This window comes from Tachypleus tridentatus, chromosome 12 (genome assembly GCF_004210375.1).
Source record: "Tachypleus tridentatus isolate NWPU-2018 chromosome 12, ASM421037v1, whole genome shotgun sequence".
In the NCBI taxonomy this organism is placed as follows: Eukaryota; Metazoa; Arthropoda; class Merostomata; order Xiphosura; family Limulidae; genus Tachypleus; species Tachypleus tridentatus.
This window is the reverse complement of record NC_134836.1, coordinates 135,180,723-135,206,140: the sequence shown is the minus strand read 5'-3', so window position 1 is coordinate 135,206,140 and position 25,418 is coordinate 135,180,723. Positions and strand designations below refer to the sequence as shown.

Genomic DNA, 25,418 nt, shown 5'->3' with positions numbered 1-25,418 from the left:
CTATAGTTTTATAAGAACTACTCCTACCTTATCTGGTCTGGTAACAATGTTTCAGGTTCTGTACTCAAACTATAGTTTTATAAGAACTACTCCTACCTTATCTGGTCTGGTAACAATGTTTCAGGTTCTGTACTCAAACTATAGTTTTATAAGAACTACTCCTACCTTATCTGGTCTGGTAACAATGTTTCAGGTTCTGTACTCAAACTATAGTTTTATAAGAACTACTCCTACCTTATCTGGTCTGGTAACAATGTTTCAGGTTCTGTACTCAAACTATAGTTTTATAAGAACTACTCCTACCTTATCTGGTCTGGTAACAATGTTTCAGGTTCTGTACTCAAACTATAGTTTTATAAGAACTACTCCTACCTTATCTGGTCTGGTAACAATGTTTCAGGTTCTGTACTCAAACTATAGTTTTATAAGAACTACTCCTACCTTATCTGGTCTGGTAACAATGTTTCAGGTTCTGTACTCAAACTATAGTTTTATAAGAACTACTCCTACCTTATCTGGTCTGGTAACAATGTTTCAGGTTCTGTACTCAAACTATAGTTTTATAAGAACTACTCCTACCTTATCTGGTCTGGTAACAATGTTTCAGGTTCTGTACTCAAACTATAGTTTTATAAGAACTACTCCTACCTTATCTGGTCTGGTAACAATGTTTCAGGTTCTGTACTCAAACTATAGTTTTATAAGAACTACTCCTACCTTATCTGGTCTGGTAACAATGTTTCAGGTTCTGTACTCAAACTATAGTTTTATAAGAACTACTCCTACCTTATCTGGTCTGGTAACAATGTTTCAGGTTCTGTACTCAAACTATAGTTTTATAAGAACTACTCCTACCTTATCTGGTCTGGTAACAATGTTTCAGGTTCTGTACTCAAACTATAGTTTTATAAGAACTACTCCTACCTTATCTGGTCTGGTAACAATGTTTCAGGTTCTGTACTCAAACTATAGTTTTATAAGAACTACTCCTACCTTATCTGGTCTGGTAACAATGTTTCAGGTTCTGTACTCAAACTATAGTTTTATAAGAACTACTCCTACCTTATCTGGTCTGGTAACAATGTTTCAGGTTCTGTACTCAAACTATAGTTTTATAAGAACTACTCCTACCTTATCTGGTCTGGTAACAATGTTTCAGGTTCTGTACTCAAACTATAGTTTTATAAGAACTACTCCTACCTTATCTGGTCTGGTAACAATGTTTCAGGTTCTGTACTCAAACTATAGTTTTATAAGAACTACTCCTACCTTATCTGGTCTGGTAACAATGTTTCAGGTTCTGTACTCAAACTATAGTTTTATAAGAACTACTCCTACCTTATCTGGTCTGGTAACAATGTTTCAGGTTCTGTACTCAAACTATAGTTTTATAAGAACTACTCCTACCTTATCTGGTCTGGTAACAATGTTTCAGGTTCTGTACTCAAACTATAGTTTTATAAGAACTACTCCTACCTTATCTGGTCTGGTAACAATGTTTCAGGTTCTGTACTCAAACTATAGTTTTATAAGAACTACTCCTACCTTATCTGGTCTGGTAACAATGTTTCAGGTTCTGTACTCAAACTATAGTTTTATAAGAACTACTCCTACCTTATCTGGTCTGGTAACAATGTTTCAGGTTCTGTACTCAAACTATAGTTTTATAAGAACTACTCCTACCTTATCTGGTCTGGTAACAATGTTTCAGGTTCTGTACTCAAACTATAGTTTTATAAGAACTACTCCTACCTTATCTGGTCTGGTAACAATGTTTCAGGTTCTGTACTCAAACTATAGTTTTATAAGAACTACTCCTACCTTATCTGGTCTGGTAACAATGTTTCAGGTTCTGTACTCAAACTATAGTTTTATAAGAACTACTCCTACCTTATCTGGTCTGGTAACAATGTTTCAGGTTCTGTACTCAAACTATAGTTTTATAAGAACTACTCCTACCTTATCTGGTCTGGTAACAATGTTTCAGGTTCTGTACTCAAACTATAGTTTTATAAGAACTACTCCTACCTTATCTGGTCTGGTAACAATGTTTCAGGTTCTGTACTCAAACTATAGTTTTATAAGAACTACTCCTACCTTATCTGGTCTGGTAACAATGTTTCAGGTTCTGTACTCAAACTATAGTTTTATAAGAACTACTCCTACCTTATCTGGTCTGGTAACAATGTTTCAGGTTCTGTACTCAAACTATAGTTTTATAAGAACTACTCCTACCTTATCTGGTCTGGTAACAATGTTTCAGGTTCTGTACTCAAACTATAGTTTTATAAGAACTACTCCTACCTTATCTGGTCTGGTAACAATGTTTCAGGTTCTGTACTCAAACTATAGTTTTATAAGAACTACTCCTACCTTATCTGGTCTGGTAACAATGTTTCAGGTTCTGTACTCAAACTATAGTTTTATAAGAACTACTCCTACCTTATCTGGTCTGGTAACAATGTTTCAGGTTCTGTACTCAAACTATAGTTTTATAAGAACTACTCCTACCTTATCTGGTCTGGTAACAATGTTTCAGGTTCTGTACTCAAACTATAGTTTTATAAGAACTACTCCTACCTTATCTGGTCTGGTAACAATGTTTCAGGTTCTGTACTCAAACTATAGTTTTATAAGAACTACTCCTACCTTATCTGGTCTGGTAACAATGTTTCAGGTTCTGTACTCAAACTATAGTTTTATAAGAACTACTCCTACCTTATCTGGTCTGGTAACAATGTTTCAGGTTCTGTACTCAAACTATAGTTTTATAAGAACTACTCCTACCTTATCTGGTCTGGTAACAATGTTTCAGGTTCTGTACTCAAACTATAGTTTTATAAGAACTACTCCTACCTTATCTGGTCTGGTAACAATGTTTCAGGTTCTGTACTCAAACTATAGTTTTATAAGAACTACTCCTACCTTATCTGGTCTGGTAACAATGTTTCAGGTTCTGTACTCAAACTATAGTTTTATAAGAACTACTCCTACCTTATCTGGTCTGGTAACAATGTTTCAGGTTCTGTACTCAAACTATAGTTTTATAAGAACTACTCCTACCTTATCTGGTCTGGTAACAATGTTTCAGGTTCTGTACTCAAACTATAGTTTTATAAGAACTACTCCTACCTTATCTGGTCTGGTAACAATGTTTCAGGTTCTGTACTCAAACTATAGTTTTATAAGAACTACTCCTACCTTATCTGGTCTGGTAACAATGTTTCAGGTTCTGTACTCAAACTATAGTTTTATAAGAACTACTCCTACCTTATCTGGTCTGGTAACAATGTTTCAGGTTCTGTACTCAAACTATAGTTTTATAAGAACTACTCCTACCTTATCTGGTCTGGTAACAATGTTTCAGGTTCTGTACTCAAACTATAGTTTTATAAGAACTACTCCTACCTTATCTGGTCTGGTAACAATGTTTCAGGTTCTGTACTCAAACTATAGTTTTATAAGAACTACTCCTACCTTATCTGGTCTGGTAACAATGTTTCAGGTTCTGTACTCAAACTATAGTTTTATAAGAACTACTCCTACCTTATCTGGTCTGGTAACAATGTTTCAGGTTCTGTACTCAAACTATAGTTTTATAAGAACTACTCCTACCTTATCTGGTCTGGTAACAATGTTTCAGGTTCTGTACTCAAACTATAGTTTTATAAGAACTACTCCTACCTTATCTGGTCTGGTAACAATGTTTCAGGTTCTGTACTCAAACTATAGTTTTATAAGAACTACTCCTACCTTATCTGGTCTGGTAACAATGTTTCAGGTTCTGTACTCAAACTATAGTTTTATAAGAACTACTCCTACCTTATCTGGTCTGGTAACAATGTTTCAGGTTCTGTACTCAAACTATAGTTTTATAAGAACTACTCCTACCTTATCTGGTCTGGTAACAATGTTTCAGGTTCTGTACTCAAACTATAGTTTTATAAGAACTACTCCTACCTTATCTGGTCTGGTAACAATGTTTCAGGTTCTGTACTCAAACTATAGTTTTATAAGAACTACTCCTACCTTATCTGGTCTGGTAACAATGTTTCAGGTTCTGTACTCAAACTATAGTTTTATAAGAACTACTCCTACCTTATCTGGTCTGGTAACAATGTTTCAGGTTCTGTACTCAAACTATAGTTTTATAAGAACTACTCCTACCTTATCTGGTCTGGTAACAATGTTTCAGGTTCTGTACTCAAACTATAGTTTTATAAGAACTACTCCTACCTTATCTGGTCTGGTAACAATGTTTCAGGTTCTGTACTCAAACTATAGTTTTATAAGAACTACTCCTACCTTATCTGGTCTGGTAACAATGTTTCAGGTTCTGTACTCAAACTATAGTTTTATAAGAACTACTCCTACCTTATCTGGTCTGGTAACAATGTTTCAGGTTCTGTACTCAAACTATAGTTTTATAAGAACTACTCCTACCTTATCTGGTCTGGTAACAATGTTTCAGGTTCTGTACTCAAACTATAGTTTTATAAGAACTACTCCTACCTTATCTGGTCTGGTAACAATGTTTCAGGTTCTGTACTCAAACTATAGTTTTATAAGAACTACTCCTACCTTATCTGGTCTGGTAACAATGTTTCAGGTTCTGTACTCAAACTATAGTTTTATAAGAACTACTCCTACCTTATCTGGTCTGGTAACAATGTTTCAGGTTCTGTACTCAAACTATAGTTTTATAAGAACTACTCCTACCTTATCTGGTCTGGTAACAATGTTTCAGGTTCTGTACTCAAACTATAGTTTTATAAGAACTACTCCTACCTTATCTGGTCTGGTAACAATGTTTCAGGTTCTGTACTCAAACTATAGTTTTATAAGAACTACTCCTACCTTATCTGGTCTGGTAACAATGTTTCAGGTTCTGTACTCAAACTATAGTTTTATAAGAACTACTCCTACCTTATCTGGTCTGGTAACAATGTTTCAGGTTCTGTACTCAAACTATAGTTTTATAAGAACTACTCCTACCTTATCTGGTCTGGTAACAATGTTTCAGGTTCTGTACTCAAACTATAGTTTTATAAGAACTACTCCTACCTTATCTGGTCTGGTAACAATGTTTCAGGTTCTGTACTCAAACTATAGTTTTATAAGAACTACTCCTACCTTATCTGGTCTGGTAACAATGTTTCAGGTTCTGTACTCAAACTATAGTTTTATAAGAACTACTCCTACCTTATCTGGTCTGGTAACAATGTTTCAGGTTCTGTACTCAAACTATAGTTTTATAAGAACTACTCCTACCTTATCTGGTCTGGTAACAATGTTTCAGGTTCTGTACTCAAACTATAGTTTTATAAGAACTACTCCTACCTTATCTGGTCTGGTAACAATGTTTCAGGTTCTGTACTCAAACTATAGTTTTATAAGAACTACTCCTACCTTATCTGGTCTGGTAACAATGTTTCAGGTTCTGTACTCAAACTATAGTTTTATAAGAACTACTCCTACCTTATCTGGTCTGGTAACAATGTTTCAGGTTCTGTACTCAAACTATAGTTTTATAAGAACTACTCCTACCTTATCTGGTCTGGTAACAATGTTTCAGGTTCTGTACTCAAACTATAGTTTTATAAGAACTACTCCTACCTTATCTGGTCTGGTAACAATGTTTCAGGTTCTGTACTCAAACTATAGTTTTATAAGAACTACTCCTACCTTATCTGGTCTGGTAACAATGTTTCAGGTTCTGTACTCAAACTATAGTTTTATAAGAACTACTCCTACCTTATCTGGTCTGGTAACAATGTTTCAGGTTCTGTACTCAAACTATAGTTTTATAAGAACTACTCCTACCTTATCTGGTCTGGTAACAATGTTTCAGGTTCTGTACTCAAACTATAGTTTTATAAGAACTACTCCTACCTTATCTGGTCTGGTAACAATGTTTCAGGTTCTGTACTCAAACTATAGTTTTATAAGAACTACTCCTACCTTATCTGGTCTGGTAACAATGTTTCAGGTTCTGTACTCAAACTATAGTTTTATAAGAACTACTCCTACCTTATCTGGTCTGGTAACAATGTTTCAGGTTCTGTACTCAAACTATAGTTTTATAAGAACTACTCCTACCTTATCTGGTCTGGTAACAATGTTTCAGGTTCTGTACTCAAACTATAGTTTTATAAGAACTACTCCTACCTTATCTGGTCTGGTAACAATGTTTCAGGTTCTGTACTCAAACTATAGTTTTATAAGAACTACTCCTACCTTATCTGGTCTGGTAACAATGTTTCAGGTTCTGTACTCAAACTATAGTTTTATAAGAACTACTCCTACCTTATCTGGTCTGGTAACAATGTTTCAGGTTCTGTACTCAAACTATAGTTTTATAAGAACTACTCCTACCTTATCTGGTCTGGTAACAATGTTTCAGGTTCTGTACTCAAACTATAGTTTTATAAGAACTACTCCTACCTTATCTGGTCTGGTAACAATGTTTCAGGTTCTGTACTCAAACTATAGTTTTATAAGAACTACTCCTACCTTATCTGGTCTGGTAACAATGTTTCAGGTTCTGTACTCAAACTATAGTTTTATAAGAACTACTCCTACCTTATCTGGTCTGGTAACAATGTTTCAGGTTCTGTACTCAAACTATAGTTTTATAAGAACTACTCCTACCTTATCTGGTCTGGTAACAATGTTTCAGGTTCTGTACTCAAACTATAGTTTTATAAGAACTACTCCTACCTTATCTGGTCTGGTAACAATGTTTCAGGTTCTGTACTCAAACTATAGTTTTATAAGAACTACTCCTACCTTATCTGGTCTGGTAACAATGTTTCAGGTTCTGTACTCAAACTATAGTTTTATAAGAACTACTCCTACCTTATCTGGTCTGGTAACAATGTTTCAGGTTCTGTACTCAAACTATAGTTTTATAAGAACTACTCCTACCTTATCTGGTCTGGTAACAATGTTTCAGGTTCTGTACTCAAACTATAGTTTTATAAGAACTACTCCTACCTTATCTGGTCTGGTAACAATGTTTCAGGTTCTGTACTCAAACTATAGTTTTATAAGAACTACTCCTACCTTATCTGGTCTGGTAACAATGTTTCAGGTTCTGTACTCAAACTATAGTTTTATAAGAACTACTCCTACCTTATCTGGTCTGGTAACAATGTTTCAGGTTCTGTACTCAAACTATAGTTTTATAAGAACTACTCCTACCTTATCTGGTCTGGTAACAATGTTTCAGGTTCTGTACTCAAACTATAGTTTTATAAGAACTACTCCTACCTTATCTGGTCTGGTAACAATGTTTCAGGTTCTGTACTCAAACTATAGTTTTATAAGAACTACTCCTACCTTATCTGGTCTGGTAACAATGTTTCAGGTTCTGTACTCAAACTATAGTTTTATAAGAACTACTCCTACCTTATCTGGTCTGGTAACAATGTTTCAGGTTCTGTACTCAAACTATAGTTTTATAAGAACTACTCCTACCTTATCTGGTCTGGTAACAATGTTTCAGGTTCTGTACTCAAACTATAGTTTTATAAGAACTACTCCTACCTTATCTGGTCTGGTAACAATGTTTCAGGTTCTGTACTCAAACTATAGTTTTATAAGAACTACTCCTACCTTATCTGGTCTGGTAACAATGTTTCAGGTTCTGTACTCAAACTATAGTTTTATAAGAACTACTCCTACCTTATCTGGTCTGGTAACAATGTTTCAGGTTCTGTACTCAAACTATAGTTTTATAAGAACTACTCCTACCTTATCTGGTCTGGTAACAATGTTTCAGGTTCTGTACTCAAACTATAGTTTTATAAGAACTACTCCTACCTTATCTGGTCTGGTAACAATGTTTCAGGTTCTGTACTCAAACTATAGTTTTATAAGAACTACTCCTACCTTATCTGGTCTGGTAACAATGTTTCAGGTTCTGTACTCAAACTATAGTTTTATAAGAACTACTCCTACCTTATCTGGTCTGGTAACAATGTTTCAGGTTCTGTACTCAAACTATAGTTTTATAAGAACTACTCCTACCTTATCTGGTCTGGTAACAATGTTTCAGGTTCTGTACTCAAACTATAGTTTTATAAGAACTACTCCTACCTTATCTGGTCTGGTAACAATGTTTCAGGTTCTGTACTCAAACTATAGTTTTATAAGAACTACTCCTACCTTATCTGGTCTGGTAACAATGTTTCAGGTTCTGTACTCAAACTATAGTTTTATAAGAACTACTCCTACCTTATCTGGTCTGGTAACAATGTTTCAGGTTCTGTACTCAAACTATAGTTTTATAAGAACTACTCCTACCTTATCTGGTCTGGTAACAATGTTTCAGGTTCTGTACTCAAACTATAGTTTTATAAGAACTACTCCTACCTTATCTGGTCTGGTAACAATGTTTCAGGTTCTGTACTCAAACTATAGTTTTATAAGAACTACTCCTACCTTATCTGGTCTGGTAACAATGTTTCAGGTTCTGTACTCAAACTATAGTTTTATAACAATGTTTCAACTACTCCTACCTTATCTGGTCTGGTAACAATGTTTCAGGTTCTGTACTCAAACTATAGTTTTATAAGAACTACTCCTACCTTATCTGGTCTGGTAACAATGTTTCAGGTTCTGTACTCAAACTATAGTTTTATAAGAACTACTCCTACCTTATCTGGTCTGGTAACAATGTTTCAGGTTCTGTACTCAAACTATAGTTTTATAAGAACTACTCCTACCTTATCTGGTCTGGTAACAATGTTTCAGGTTCTGTACTCAAACTATAGTTTTATAAGAACTACTCCTACCTTATCTGGTCTGGTAACAATGTTTCAGGTTCTGTACTCAAACTATAGTTTTATAAGAACTACTCCTACCTTATCTGGTCTGGTAACAATGTTTCAGGTTCTGTACTCAAACTATAGTTTTATAAGAACTACTCCTACCTTATCTGGTCTGGTAACAATGTTTCAGGTTCTGTACTCAAACTATAGTTTTATAAGAACTACTCCTACCTTATCTGGTCTGGTAACAATGTTTCAGGTTCTGTACTCAAACTATAGTTTTATAAGAACTACTCCTACCTTATCTGGTCTGGTAACAATGTTTCAGGTTCTGTACTCAAACTATAGTTTTATAAGAACTACTCCTACCTTATCTGGTCTGGTAACAATGTTTCAGGTTCTGTACTCAAACTATAGTTTTATAAGAACTACTCCTACCTTATCTGGTCTGGTAACAATGTTTCAGGTTCTGTACTCAAACTATAGTTTTATAAGAACTACTCCTACCTTATCTGGTCTGGTAACAATGTTTCAGGTTCTGTACTCAAACTATAGTTTTATAAGAACTACTCCTACCTTATCTGGTCTGGTAACAATGTTTCAGGTTCTGTACTCAAACTATAGTTTTATAAGAACTACTCCTACCTTATCTGGTCTGGTAACAATGTTTCAGGTTCTGTACTCAAACTATAGTTTTATAAGAACTACTCCTACCTTATCTGGTCTGGTAACAATGTTTCAGGTTCTGTACTCAAACTATAGTTTTATAAGAACTACTCCTACCTTATCTGGTCTGGTAACAATGTTTCAGGTTCTGTACTCAAACTATAGTTTTATAAGAACTACTCCTACCTTATCTGGTCTGGTAACAATGTTTCAGGTTCTGTACTCAAACTATAGTTTTATAAGAACTACTCCTACCTTATCTGGTCTGGTAACAATGTTTCAGGTTCTGTACTCAAACTATAGTTTTATAAGAACTACTCCTACCTTATCTGGTCTGGTAACAATGTTTCAGGTTCTGTACTCAAACTATAGTTTTATAAGAACTACTCCTACCTTATCTGGTCTGGTAACAATGTTTCAGGTTCTGTACTCAAACTATAGTTTTATAAGAACTACTCCTACCTTATCTGGTCTGGTAACAATGTTTCAGGTTCTGTACTCAAACTATAGTTTTATAAGAACTACTCCTACCTTATCTGGTCTGGTAACAATGTTTCAGGTTCTGTACTCAAACTATAGTTTTATAAGAACTACTCCTACCTTATCTGGTCTGGTAACAATGTTTCAGGTTCTGTACTCAAACTATAGTTTTATAAGAACTACTCCTACCTTATCTGGTCTGGTAACAATGTTTCAGGTTCTGTACTCAAACTATAGTTTTATAAGAACTACTCCTACCTTATCTGGTCTGGTAACAATGTTTCAGGTTCTGTACTCAAACTATAGTTTTATAAGAACTACTCCTACCTTATCTGGTCTGGTAACAATGTTTCAGGTTCTGTACTCAAACTATAGTTTTATAAGAACTACTCCTACCTTATCTGGTCTGGTAACAATGTTTCAGGTTCTGTACTCAAACTATAGTTTTATAAGAACTACTCCTACCTTATCTGGTCTGGTAACAATGTTTCAGGTTCTGTACTCAAACTATAGTTTTATAAGAACTACTCCTACCTTATCTGGTCTGGTAACAATGTTTCAGGTTCTGTACTCAAACTATAGTTTTATAAGAACTACTCCTACCTTATCTGGTCTGGTAACAATGTTTCAGGTTCTGTACTCAAACTATAGTTTTATAAGAACTACTCCTACCTTATCTGGTCTGGTAACAATGTTTCAGGTTCTGTACTCAAACTATAGTTTTATAAGAACTACTCCTACCTTATCTGGTCTGGTAACAATGTTTCAGGTTCTGTACTCAAACTATAGTTTTATAAGAACTACTCCTACCTTATCTGGTCTGGTAACAATGTTTCAGGTTCTGTACTCAAACTATAGTTTTATAAGAACTACTCCTACCTTATCTGGTCTGGTAACAATGTTTCAGGTTCTGTACTCAAACTATAGTTTTATAAGAACTACTCCTACCTTATCTGGTCTGGTAACAATGTTTCAGGTTCTGTACTCAAACTATAGTTTTATAAGAACTACTCCTACCTTATCTGGTCTGGTAACAATGTTTCAGGTTCTGTACTCAAACTATAGTTTTATAAGAACTACTCCTACCTTATCTGGTCTGGTAACAATGTTTCAGGTTCTGTACTCAAACTATAGTTTTATAAGAACTACTCCTACCTTATCTGGTCTGGTAACAATGTTTCAGGTTCTGTACTCAAACTATAGTTTTATAAGAACTACTCCTACCTTATCTGGTCTGGTAACAATGTTTCAGGTTCTGTACTCAAACTATAGTTTTATAAGAACTACTCCTACCTTATCTGGTCTGGTAACAATGTTTCAGGTTCTGTACTCAAACTATAGTTTTATAAGAACTACTCCTACCTTATCTGGTCTGGTAACAATGTTTCAGGTTCTGTACTCAAACTATAGTTTTATAAGAACTACTCCTACCTTATCTGGTCTGGTAACAATGTTTCAGGTTCTGTACTCAAACTATAGTTTTATAAGAACTACTCCTACCTTATCTGGTCTGGTAACAATGTTTCAGGTTCTGTACTCAAACTATAGTTTTATAAGAACTACTCCTACCTTATCTGGTCTGGTAACAATGTTTCAGGTTCTGTACTCAAACTATAGTTTTATAAGAACTACTCCTACCTTATCTGGTCTGGTAACAATGTTTCAGGTTCTGTACTCAAACTATAGTTTTATAAGAACTACTCCTACCTTATCTGGTCTGGTAACAATGTTTCAGGTTCTGTACTCAAACTATAGTTTTATAAGAACTACTCCTACCTTATCTGGTCTGGTAACAATGTTTCAGGTTCTGTACTCAAACTATAGTTTTATAAGAACTACTCCTACCTTATCTGGTCTGGTAACAATGTTTCAGGTTCTGTACTCAAACTATAGTTTTATAAGAACTACTCCTACCTTATCTGGTCTGGTAACAATGTTTCAGGTTCTGTACTCAAACTATAGTTTTATAAGAACTACTCCTACCTTATCTGGTCTGGTAACAATGTTTCAGGTTCTGTACTCAAACTATAGTTTTATAAGAACTACTCCTACCTTATCTGGTCTGGTAACAATGTTTCAGGTTCTGTACTCAAACTATAGTTTTATAAGAACTACTCCTACCTTATCTGGTCTGGTAACAATGTTTCAGGTTCTGTACTCAAACTATAGTTTTATAAGAACTACTCCTACCTGGTCTTATCTGGTCTGGTAACAATGTTTCAGGTTCTGTACTCAAACTATAGTTTTATAAGAACTACTCCTACCTTATCTGGTCTGGTAACAATGTTTCAGGTTCTGTACTCAAACTATAGTTTTATAAGAACTACTCCTACCTTATCTGGTCTGGTAACAATGTTTCAGGTTCTGTACTCAAACTATAGTTTTATAAGAACTACTCCTACCTTATCTGGTCTGGTAACAATGTTTCAGGTTCTGTACTCAAACTATAGTTTTATAAGAACTACTCCTACCTTATCTGGTCTGGTAACAATGTTTCAGGTTCTGTACTCAAACTATAGTTTTATAAGAACTACTCCTACCTTATCTGGTCTGGTAACAATGTTTCAGGTTCTGTACTCAAACTATAGTTTTATAAGAACTACTCCTACCTTATCTGGTCTGGTAACAATGTTTCAGGTTCTGTACTCAAACTATAGTTTTATAAGAACTACTCCTACCTTATCTGGTCTGGTAACAATGTTTCAGGTTCTGTACTCAAACTATAGTTTTATAAGAACTACTCCTACCTTATCTGGTCTGGTAACAATGTTTCAGGTTCTGTACTCAAACTATAGTTTTATAAGAACTACTCCTACCTTATCTGGTCTGGTAACAATGTTTCAGGTTCTGTACTCAAACTATAGTTTTATAAGAACTACTCCTACCTTATCTGGTCTGGTAACAATGTTTCAGGTTCTGTACTCAAACTATAGTTTTATAAGAACTACTCCTACCTTATCTGGTCTGGTAACAATGTTTCAGGTTCTGTACTCAAACTATAGTTTTATAAGAACTACTCCTACCTTATCTGGTCTGGTAACAATGTTTCAGGTTCTGTACTCAAACTATAGTTTTATAAGAACTACTCCTGGTAACAATACCTTATCTGGTCTGGTAACAATGTTTCAGGTTCTGTACTCAAACTATAGTTTTATAAGAACTACTCCTACCTTATCTGGTCTGGTAACAATGTTTCAGGTTCTGTACTCAAACTATAGTTTTATAAGAACTACTCCTACCTTATCTGGTCTGGTAACAATGTTTCAGGTTCTGTACTCAAACTATAGTTTTATAAGAACTACTCCTACCTTATCTGGTCTGGTAACAATGTTTCAGGTTCTGTACTCAAACTATAGTTTTATAAGAACTACTCCTACCTTATCTGGTCTGGTAACAATGTTTCAGGTTCTGTACTCAAACTATAGTTTTATAAGAACTACTCCTACCTTATCTGGTCTGGTAACAATGTTTCAGGTTCTGTACTCAAACTATAGTTTTATAAGAACTACTCCTACCTTATCTGGTCTGGTAACAATGTTTCAGGTTCTGTACTCAAACTATAGTTTTATAAGAACTACTCCTACCTTATCTGGTCTGGTAACAATGTTTCAGGTTCTGTACTCAAACTATAGTTTTATAAGAACTACTCCTACCTTATCTGGTCTGGTAACAATGTTTCAGGTTCTGTACTCAAACTATAGTTTTATAAGAACTACTCCTACCTTATCTGGTCTGGTAACAATGTTTCAGGTTCTGTACTCAAACTATAGTTTTATAAGAACTACTCCTACCTTATCTGGTCTGGTAACAATGTTTCAGGTTCTGTACTCAAACTATAGTTTTATAAGAACTACTCCTACCTTATCTGGTCTGGTAACAATGTTTCAGGTTCTGTACTCAAACTATAGTTTTATAAGAACTACTCCTACCTTATCTGGTCTGGTAACAATGTTTCAGGTTCTGTACTCAAACTATAGTTTTATAAGAACTACTCCTACCTTATCTGGTCTGGTAACAATGTTTCAGGTTCTGTACTCAAACTATAGTTTTATAAGAACTACTCCTACCTTATCTGGTCTGGTAACAATGTTTCAGGTTCTGTACTCAAACTATAGTTCTGTACTCAAACTATAGTTTTATAAGAACTACTCCTACCTTATCTGGTCTGGTAACAATGTTTCAGGTTCTGTACTCAAACTATAGTTTTATAAGAACTACTCCTACCTTATCTGGTCTGGTAACAATGTTTCAGGTTCTGTACTCAAACTATAGTTTTATAAGAACTACTCCTACCTTATCTGGTCTGGTAACAATGTTTCAGGTTCTGTACTCAAACTATAGTTTTATAAAAACTACTCCTACCTTATCTGGTCTGGTAACAATGTTTCAGGTTCTGTACTCAAACTATAGTTTTATAACTACTCCTACCTTATCTGGTCTGGTAACAATGTTTCAGGTTCTGTACTCAAACTATAGTTTTATAAGAACTACTCCTACCTTATCTGGTCTGGTAACAATGTTTCAGGTTCTGTACTCAAACTATAGTTTTATAAGAACTACTCCTACCTTATCTGGTCTGGTAACAATGTTTCAGGTTCTGTACTCAAACTATAGTTTTATAAAACTACTCCTACCTTATCTGGTCTGGTAACAATGTTTCAGGTTCTGTACTCAAACTATAGTTTTATAAGAACTACTCCTACCTTATCTGGTCTGGTAACAATGTTTCAGGTTCTGTACTCAAACTATAGTTTTATAAGAACTACTCCTACCTTATCTGGTCTGGTAACAATGTTTCAGGTTCTGTACTCAAACTATAGTTTTATAAAAACTACTCCTACCTTATCTGGTCTGGTAACAATGTTTCAGGTTCTGTACTCAAACTATAGTTTTATAAAAACTACTCCTACCTTATCTGGTCTGGTAACAATGTTTCAGGTTCTGTACTCAAACTATAGTTTTATAACTACTCCTACCTTATCTGGTCTGGTAACAATGTTTCAGGTTCTGTACTCAAACTATAGTTTTATAAGAACTACTCCTACCTTATCTGGTCTGGTAACAATGTTTCAGGTTCTGTACTCAAACTATAGTTTTATAAGAACTACTCCTACCTTATCTGGTCTGGTAACAATGTTTCAGGCTCTGTACTCAAACTATAGTTTTATAAGAACTACTCCTACCTTCTCTGGTCTGGTAACAATGTTTCAGGTTCTGTACTCAAACTATAGTTTTATAAGAACTACTCCTACCTTATCTGGTCTGGTAACAATGTTTCAGGTTCTGTACTCAAACTATAGTTTTATAAAAACTACTCCTACCTTATCTGGTCTGGTAACAATGTTTCAGGTTCTGTACTCAAACTATAGTTTTATAAAACTACTCCTACCTTATCTGGTCTGGTAACAATGTTTCAGGTTCTGTACTCAAACTATAGTTTTATAAGAACTATTCCTACCTTATCTGGTCTGGTAACAATGTTTCAGGTTCTGTACTCAAACTATAGTTTTATAAAAACTACTCTTACCTTATCTGGTCTGGTAACAATGTTTCAGGTTCTGTACTCAAACTATAGTTTTATAAGAACTACTCCTACCTTATCTGGTCTGGTAACAATGTTTCAGGTTCTGTACTCAAACTATAGTTTTATAAGAACTACTCCTACCTTATCTGGTCTGGTAACAATGTTTCAGGTTCTGTACTCAAACTATAGTTTTATAAAAACTACTCCTACCTTATCTGGTCTGGTAACAATGTTTCAGGTTCTGTACTCAAACTATAGTTTTATAAGAACTACTCCTACCTTATCTGGTCTGGTAACAATGTTTCAGGCTCTGTACTCAAACTATAGTTTTACAAGAACTACTCCTACCTTCTCTGGTCTGGTAACAATGTTTCAGGTTCTGTACTCAAACTATAGTTTTATAAGAACTACTCCTACCTTCTCTCTGGTCTGGTAACAATGTTTCAGGTTCTGTACTCAAACTATAGTTTTATAAGAACTACTCCTACCTTCTCTCTGGTCTGGTAACAATGTTTCAGGTTCTGTACTCAAACTATAGTTTTATAAAACTACTCCTACCTTATCTGGTCTGGTAACAATGTTTCAGGCTCTGTACTCAAACTATAGTTTTATAAGAACTACTCCTACCTTATCTGGTCTGGTAACAATGTTTCAGGCTCTGTACTCAAACTATAGTTTTATAAGAACTACTCCTACCTTCTCTCTGGTCTGGTAACAATGTTTCAGGTTCTGTACTCAAACTATAGTTTTATAAAACTACTCCTACCTTATCTGGTCTGGTAACAATGTTTCAGGTTCTGTACTCAAACTATAGTTTTATAAAACTACTCCTACCTTATCTGGTCTGGTAACAATGTTTCAGGTTCTGTACTCAAACTATAGTTTTATAAAAACTACTCTTACCTTATCTGGTCTGGTAACAATGTTTCAGGTTCTGTACTCAAACTATAGTTTTATAAGAACTACTCCTACCTTATCTGGTCTGGTAACAATGTTTCAGGTTCTGTACTCAAACTATAGTTTTATAAGAACTATTCCTACCTTATCTGGTCTGGTAACAATGTTTCAGGTTCTGTACTCAAACTATAGTTTTATAAGAACTATTCCTACCTTATCTGGTCTGGTAACAATGTTTCAGGCTCTGTACTCAAACTATAGTTTTATAAGAACTACTCCTATCTTATCTGGTCTGGTAACAATGTTTCAGGCTCTGTACTCAAACTATAGTTTTATATGAACTAGACCTACCTTCTCTCTGGGAACAATGTTTCATGTTCATTACTCAGTATACAGTTTTATATGAACTACTCCTACCTACCCTCTGGTGTGGTGTCAATGTATGAAGTTTAGTAGAAGGCAATAGCTCTTCACAGAAAATTATGAACCAAACACAGAGACTGAAATATTGTCATGAAACAAGGCAGAATGCAGCAGTATACATAGAAAACTGCTGAATATATCAACAACATGTTTAAGCTTTCTCCTAAAGCTTAACTGCATTTTGTTTTGACACAACAGCTGATAAAAATAAAGTGTTTATTACTGGTATAACATGCTGTCACTTCCACTTTAAATCATAGGAATCTAGTACAAAGACTATCAAATCATACGGAAATAAGTGTGGTGAAACAACTGGAGTAAAGATACATAGCATTCTTAAAAATAAAGGTATCAAAAATCACTGTTAGAGGTTTATACAAACCAGTATGAGTTTGTATATATGTGTCAAGTTTTGAAAACAGTAAAATGCCATCACAGTTGTTTACAAATCACAAATGATAGGCGTGACTCTGGTTCAGGTAGATTTATTTTTCAAACCAGATGGTTACCTTACAGAATGAATTGTGATCAGCAGTATTCAAGGCTAGGAGGGTTGACAACAGTCTGGAGGGGGGGGGGGCTGGTGATTTCATGAAAATTAAAGGCTGATACTGAAGAAGCAACTGGTCCCTTATTGTCACATATTACGTTTAATTACAAAGTGTAAGAATTTCATAAAAATTATACTTGTATTTTCATTAGCATTATGAAAACTTCTACACAAAAGTAAATTGTATTCATTATTTCACTTCTATCATTACTTTAATGAACCAATTATGTTTATTTCTTTACTTGCTAAGTGATTTATTATTCCAATCATTATCAGCTGTTTTAAGCTGATTTTGAAATCCTTATTTCCATTTGCTGATTCTTTGAAAAATTACTTTCACTAAAACATTTGGAATACCTTTGTTTTCTATGAGAATACATAACAAAGCATAAATGACTTAAGTAAACTGTTCATACATATCCTACATGGCTACATGTAAGTTATGTCAATTCATAGGTATCGCCTAAGTCAGAGAACAGCATCATTCATATATTGACGTTATCGGTTCTTTCTGAAAGATTGTATTTTCTTTAAACAGTAAGGCTATTACTTCTATTTCTTTATGTTCTCATTATCTATAGTACTGTACATCTGCAAGAGATAAACTTAGTAAAATTCATTATTTACCTGAATTTGACGGGTTGCTGTAAACATTTCTTGTAAGCTCAAAAAGGTTTTATTAACTAGGTAAGATGCTGCTTGCCAACAGTGGTCTTGAGGAAAATCTGTTATGTCACGCAGTTGTTTTAGAATTTGTAAACGAGCTCCATAACGTGTGACTCCATACACTACAGTCATGACCGTCTGTTTAACAACCTAGAAAGAAAGAAGTTTTATCCATACATTACAGTCATGACCATCTGTTTAGCAACCTAGTAGCAAAGAAGTTTATCCCTACATTACAGTCATGACAGTCTATTTAACAACCTACAAACAAATAAATTTATCCACACATTACAGTTATGACTGTGTTTAAACAACCTAGAAAGAAAGAAGTTTAGTCATACATTAGTCATGGCTGTCTGTTTATCAACCTAGAAACAAAGAAATTTATCCATAAAGTCATGACTGTCTGTTTAACAACCTACAAACAAATAAATTTATCCACACATTACAGTTATGACTGTGTTTAAACAACCTAGAAAGAAAGAAGTTTAGTCATACATTAGTCATGGCTGTCTGTTTATCAACCTAGAAACAAAGAAATTTATCCATAAAGTCATGACTGTCTGTTTAACAACCTACAAACAAATAAATTTATCCACACATTACAGTTATGACTGTGTTTAAACAACCTAGAAAGAAAGAAGTTTAGCCATACATTAGTCATGACTGTCTGTTTATCAACCTAGAAACAAAGAAATTTATCCATACATTATAGTCATGACTGTCTGCTTCACAACCTAGAAACAATGAAGTTTATCCATAAATTACAATCATGACTGTGTTTAACAACCAAGAAAAGAGATAATATGGTTTATTCATGATGATGAGAAACCCATATGAAATAAAAATGTATCTCAAGATGGCTGGTCTGGGTATTAAAACTTTCCTTAACCTGAAGATGACCTAAGAAGGTTAAAACATTGTTCTCCGATTTATATTAATAAACTTTTTAATACAAACTGTCTTAAGATACAACAGTTTACTACAGTCATGATTAGGTTAGAAATAGTCTTATGTTTAAAAATTTTGAAAGCAACTTTTGTTATGAATATTGAAAATGTGACGTCATCCATGATATACATAGTAATTAAGAAAAAATAAAGTTCTGTCTATTCTTCCAAATATGTTATTTAATTAACCAAATCACACAAAAAACAGAAACATTAATAAAAAGGTGTATCACACACATTGTATATAATACAAAATATGTTAATTGGTCGGTGCTTCTTTACGAAAAACAGGTGTAGGTGTCAATCTCACGGTTTTTCAAGTTGTAACAAGTAATCTCTGGCTTACTCAGAGTGTATTTGGCAAGTCAATATTTCTTGTAAATTGTTTCAGATACAGTTTATTTGATGATGAACTGAATGGTGTAATAAAATCCTGAATGTATGAAGTATATAAAAGATACTGACCTTTGTAGGGTTAATTAGGTTGGAAACTTGGCTTTAGATCATCAGTTGTTCTGAAGAGATTTCACTAAGAATACACTGCAACTGTTTAAACACACTTCAAACTCCATACAGATGTCAAAAGCATCAGTACAAGGTTTTTAACTAATAAGAATGTTAATCAACGTAGCTCGTGTGGACATGACCAGAAAGGGATTCTTGTGAAAGTAATAAAAGTGTTCAAAACAGATTTATTTCTCACAAAGTTAATCATGCTAATAAACACCCAAAGTGAGGTACAACATCCCTCGATTGATGAAGAAGGTTCCAGAAGGATACACACTTCTGGCAAGCTATTTACCATCTTCTGCTTGACAAACAGTAGAGATTCTGTTTACATAAGCATTCCTTCCAATGTTCACTTAATCACATATCTATGATGTACATGAATGCCTTTGGAGAGTTCAATTTTCAAGCCATGAATAACAGTGATGAATTACTAGAAGAAATCCTTGTTTTATTTACATATAAAGAGTTTGGAACCAAACTGCTGATAATAAGTAAACTTTTTATTTCAATAAACAATGACGTTGAATGACACTGAAACAACTGCCTGTTTGGTTACTAGATTTAATTCAAAGATACTAAATGGCGAAATGCACTAGCCACCCCTGATTTTATTGTAGTATAATCTTGTGTTACATTCATTGTGTTATCAGCACTGACAAACCACTTGTTGGTCATTCTTTCTGCCTGCTGAACAGTATTATCACTACTGACTTACCACTTGTGAGTCATCCTTTCTGACTGCTGAACAGTATTATCACTACTGACTGACCATTTGTGAGTCATCCTTTCTGACTCCTCAAACAGTATTATTACTACTCACTGACAATTTGTTTGTCATCCTTTCTGACTGCTGAACAGTATTATCACTACTGACTTACCACTTGTGAGTCATCCTTTCTGACTCCTGAACATTATTATCACTACTGACTGACCATTTGTGAGTCATCCTTTCTGATTCCTCAAACAGTATTATTACTACTCACTGACCATTTGTTTTTCATCCTTTCTGACTCCTCAAACAGTATTATTACTACTCACTGACCATTTGTTTGTCATCCTTTCTGACTCCTCAAACAGTATTATTACTACTGACTGACCATTTGTTTGTCATCCTTTCTGACTGCTGAACAGTATTATCACTACTGACTGACCATTTGTTTGTCATCCTTTCTGACTGCTGAACAGTATTATCACTACTGACTTACCACTTGTGAGTCATCCTTTTTGACTGCTGAACAGTATTATCACTACTGACTGACCATTTGTGAGTCATCCTTTCTGACTCCTCAAACAGTATTATTACTACTCACTGACCATTTGTTTGTCATACTTTCTGACTGCTGAACAGTATTATCAGCACTGACTGACCATTTACTGGTCATTCTTTCTGACGACTGAACAGTATTATTACTACTCACTGACCATTTGTGAGTTATCCTGACTCCTCAACAGTATTATCACTACAGACTGACTATTTGTTGGTCATCCTTTCTTTCTAATTGATTCAGTTTCTTTAATTTACTTAGTAAGTATGACAGACACACCTTTAAGGAACTATATGCTATCATTAAGTATTAGGTATCTATGCGTAATTCTGTAACTGAGAAAGAAACAGTCTTGTTTTGGTCTTGTAGTTTCCAACAGTGAAGAGTTGCTATCGACTTAACTTTCTACTATGAAAACTACGTTCGTTTAACGGTTTTATCTTTTATAGAATGGGTGCATATTTGCATCTGCTGACTTACGAATAGCACCAAAAATATTGGTTAAATCATAGACACTCTAAATCATACACAATGAATAATCTTCAGTTTATATATGAATGAGCATACTTAATCTGCAATGAATATATACTACATTTAAAAACTGTAGATGGTCACAAAAATGGAGAAGTAAATCTGTTTTTTCCAGCATAAAAAAGTACCACAACAATTGTACAAGTTTTAACAATTACACAACTTTGTACTCACTTTTCTTTTAACAAATCCCTCTAGGACTTGAGCAATGTGGACTCCATATCAATTGTACAACTTTTAACAATTACACAACTTTGTACTCACTTTTCTTTTAACAAATCCCTCTAGGACTTGAGCAATGTGGACTCCACATCAATTGTACAACTTTTAACAATTACACAACTTTGTACTCACTTTTCTTTTAACAAATCCCTCTAGGACTTGAGCAATGTGGACTCCACATCAATTGTACAACTTTTAACAATTACACAACTTTGTACTCACTTTTCTTTTAACAAATCCCTCTAGGACTTGAGCAATGTGGACTCCACATCAATTGTACAAGTTTTAACAATTACACAACTTTGTACTCACCTTTCTTTTAACAAATCCCTCTAGGACTTGAGCAATGTGGACTCCACATCAATTGTACAAGTTTTAACAATTACACAACTTTGTACTCACTTTTCTTTTAACAAATCCCTCTAGGACTTGAGCAATGTGGACTCCATATCAATTGTACAACTTTAACAATTACACAACTTTGTACTCACTTTTCTTTTAACAAATCCCTCTAGGACTTGAGCAATGTGGACTCCACATCAATTGTACAACTTTTAACAATTACACAACTTTGTACTCACTTTTCTTTTAACAAATCCCTCTAGGACTTGAGCAATGTGGACTCCACATCAATTGTACAACTTTTAACAATTACACAACTTTGTACTCACCTTTCTTTTAACAAATCCCTCTAAGACTTGAGCAATGTGGACTCCACATCAATTGTACAAGTTTTAACAATTACACAACTTTGTACTCACTTTTCTTTTAACAAATCCCTCTAGGACTTGAGCAATGTGGACTCCATATCAATTGTACAACTTTTAACAATTACACAACTTTGTACTCACTTTTCTTTTAACAAATCCCTCTAGGACTTGAGCAATGTGGACTCCACATCAATTGTACAACTTTTAACAATTACACAACTTTGTACTCACTTTTCTTTTAACAAATCCCTCTAGGACTTGAGCAATGTGGACTCCATATCAATTGTACAAGTTTTAACAATTACACAACTTTGTACTCACTTTTCTTTTTACAAATCCCTCTAGGACTTGAGCAATGTGGACTCCATATCAATTGTACAAGTTTTAACAATTACACAACTTTGTACTCACTTCTCTTTTTACAAATCCCTCTAGGACTTGAGCAATGTGGACTCCATATCAATTGTACAAGTTTTAACAATTACACAACTTTGTACTCACTTTTCTTTTACAAATCCTCTAGGACTTGAGCAATGTGGACTCCATATCAATTGTACAAGTTTTAACAATTACACAACTTTGTACTCACTTTTCTTTTTACAAATCCCTCTAGGACTTGAGCAATGTGGACTCCATATCAATTGTACAAGTTTTAACAATTACACAACTTTGTACTCACCTTTCTTTTAACAAATCCCTCTAGGACTTGAGCAATGTGGACTCCATATCAATTGTACAAGTTTTAACAATTACACAACTTTGTACTCACTTTTCTTTTTACAAATCCCTCTAGGACTTGAGCAATGTGGACTCCATATCAATTGTACAAGTTTTAACAATTACACAACTTTGTACTCACTTTTCTTTTTACAAATCCCTCTAGGACTTGAGCAATGTGGACTCCATATCAATTGTACAAGTTTTAACAATTACACAACTTTGTACTCACCTTTCTTTTAACAAATCCCTCTAGGACTTGAGCAATGTGGACTCCATATCAATTGTACAAGTTTTAACAATTACACAACTTTGTACTCACTTTTCTTTTTACAAATCCCTCTAGGACTTGAGCAATGTGGACTCCATATCAATTGTACAAGTTTTAACAATTACACAACTTTGTACTCACCTTTCTTTTAACAAATCCCTCTAGAACTTGATCAATGTGGACTCCATGTCAATTGTACAAGTTTTAACAATTACACAACTTTGTACTCACCTTTCTTTAACAAATCCCTCTAGGACTTGAGCAATGTGGACTCCATGTCAATTGTACGAGTTAACAACTACACAACTTTGTACTCACCTTTCTTTTAACAAATCCCTCTAGGACTTGAGCAATGTGGACTCCACATCAATTGTACGAGTTTTAACAACTACACAACTTTGTACTCACCTTTCTTTTAACAAATCCCTCTAGGACTTGAGCAATGTGGACTCCATATCAATTGTACAAGTTTTAACAATTACACAACTTTTTACTCACTTTTCTTTTAACAAATCCCTCTAGGACTTGAGCAATGTGGACTCCATGTCAATTGTACGAGTTTTAACAATTACACAACTTTGTACTCACCTTTCTTTTAACAAATCCCTCTAGGACTTTAGCAATGTGGACTCCATTGGCAGCATCTTTAGTTCGCTCTCGTTCAACCTGTGGATGAGAAAAGTCAAGAAACACTTGCAGTATACTTTTCAGCTGCGCACACACATATACATACATACATGAACAAAATTTTCAGGATTAGAAACTGCTACAATACCTATTAAAATGTTTTCTTTATTACAAAGACATCTTAGAACTAAGACTTATAAAACAAGATTTATTAGATATAACAAACAGAATAAATTATTCAATTACAGTGTTGTTTGTTTGTAATCTCAAAATTACAAAATTGACTATTTCTGTTCTGCTAACAAACAATTTACCGTTCAAAAAATGATGAAAAAAATGTAAATTAAATGGTGATATTTTAGAACTAAAACAAACCGTTTCCTTTACCAATGAAAGATATTAGTTTTCATCACAGTAAATGTAACAAAGACATTCAAGTAGAACCTATTAAAACCATACTAAAAATTATTTTCAATGCTAACACTTTTGTATTGCCTGGAACAAATATGAAACTAAAGGTTAAAAAAAGACAGATAAACCCATAAACTTACAAGACACTTTATCTTAAATCTCATCATAATCCTGTACTAAGACACTGCTGTCGCTATCAATAGGCTTTAATGAATTATTATGCACGTCTTTCAGGTTAGTGTTTTCATAGCTTAATTATTTCAAATATAACTATCTTCCAAAGCATTGATTTTATTTCTTCTGATGTCAATTTTAATGTTAAACAGTTTAAGAATATTTGTAGCCCCAAACTGTAAATGGCTTATACATCCATAGTTAATACTATGAGGTTGATAACAATGTTCTCCCAGTTTCTTTATAAACCTATAGCAATTCAAACATTTACTTATCAAAAGCCTGTTGTAATTAATAATGCCTCTGACAACAGCAACTTTTACTAGTATTTGAAAGGTTCTTTAGGATACATTTGTATCTTTGTAAATCAAAGGTGTCTGGATTACTACATTTATTTCTTCCAACCTTAAAAGTTCAAACTTTTTTATTTGAAAACATCTAATCTATTGATAACATTTACTAGTGTTGTTTTCTTTATAGATTAGAACCAACTATAAATACACACTAAAATCTACAATACACTTGTATAATACTGGCAGAAAAACATAAGTTTATAATACAAATACAGGGTGACCAATTTTGATTTTAGGTTTGAAAACAATTTTAAATATCATTCGCATGTGAAAGACATTTTGTGCATATGGATGTTAATTATGTATATACAAATGCTTTATTTATTACTGTAAATACATAAAAATACCATTTTTTTAATCAAACAGTATACTCTTCAAGTTTACAAATGCCAGTTCTGCATCAACGAGCATACTCTTCACTGCACAAGTACATACAGTATACACATATTCGCAGTTCACTGCACAAGTACATACAGTATACACGTATTCGCAGTTCACTGCACAAGTACATACAGTATACACGTATTCGCAGTTCACTTCATAAATATATACTGTATACATATATTCAGTGTTCAGAGTTTACTTCATAAATATATACTGTATACACACACATATTCACAGTTCATTTCATAAATATATACTGTATACACATATTCACAGCTTACTGCACAGATATATACATATACACATATTCCTT

The 25,418-nt window shown here is 34.0% G+C and overlaps 1 pseudogene across 1 annotated transcript in view; it reads right to left on the bottom strand.

Annotated features, from left to right (window-relative positions):
- LOC143234777 (DNA-directed RNA polymerase, mitochondrial-like) overlaps positions 1-25,418 on the bottom strand; it is a 129,781-nt pseudogene that overhangs the window by 28,120 nt on the left and 76,243 nt on the right. Inside the window, exons 24-25 of the transcript XR_013018796.1 lie at positions 23,745-23,822; positions 17,942-18,130 (exon numbers count right to left, since the gene is read on the bottom strand). The product of XR_013018796.1 is annotated as a DNA-directed RNA polymerase, mitochondrial-like (transcript). The remainder of the gene's footprint in view (positions 1-17,941; positions 18,131-23,744; positions 23,823-25,418) is intronic.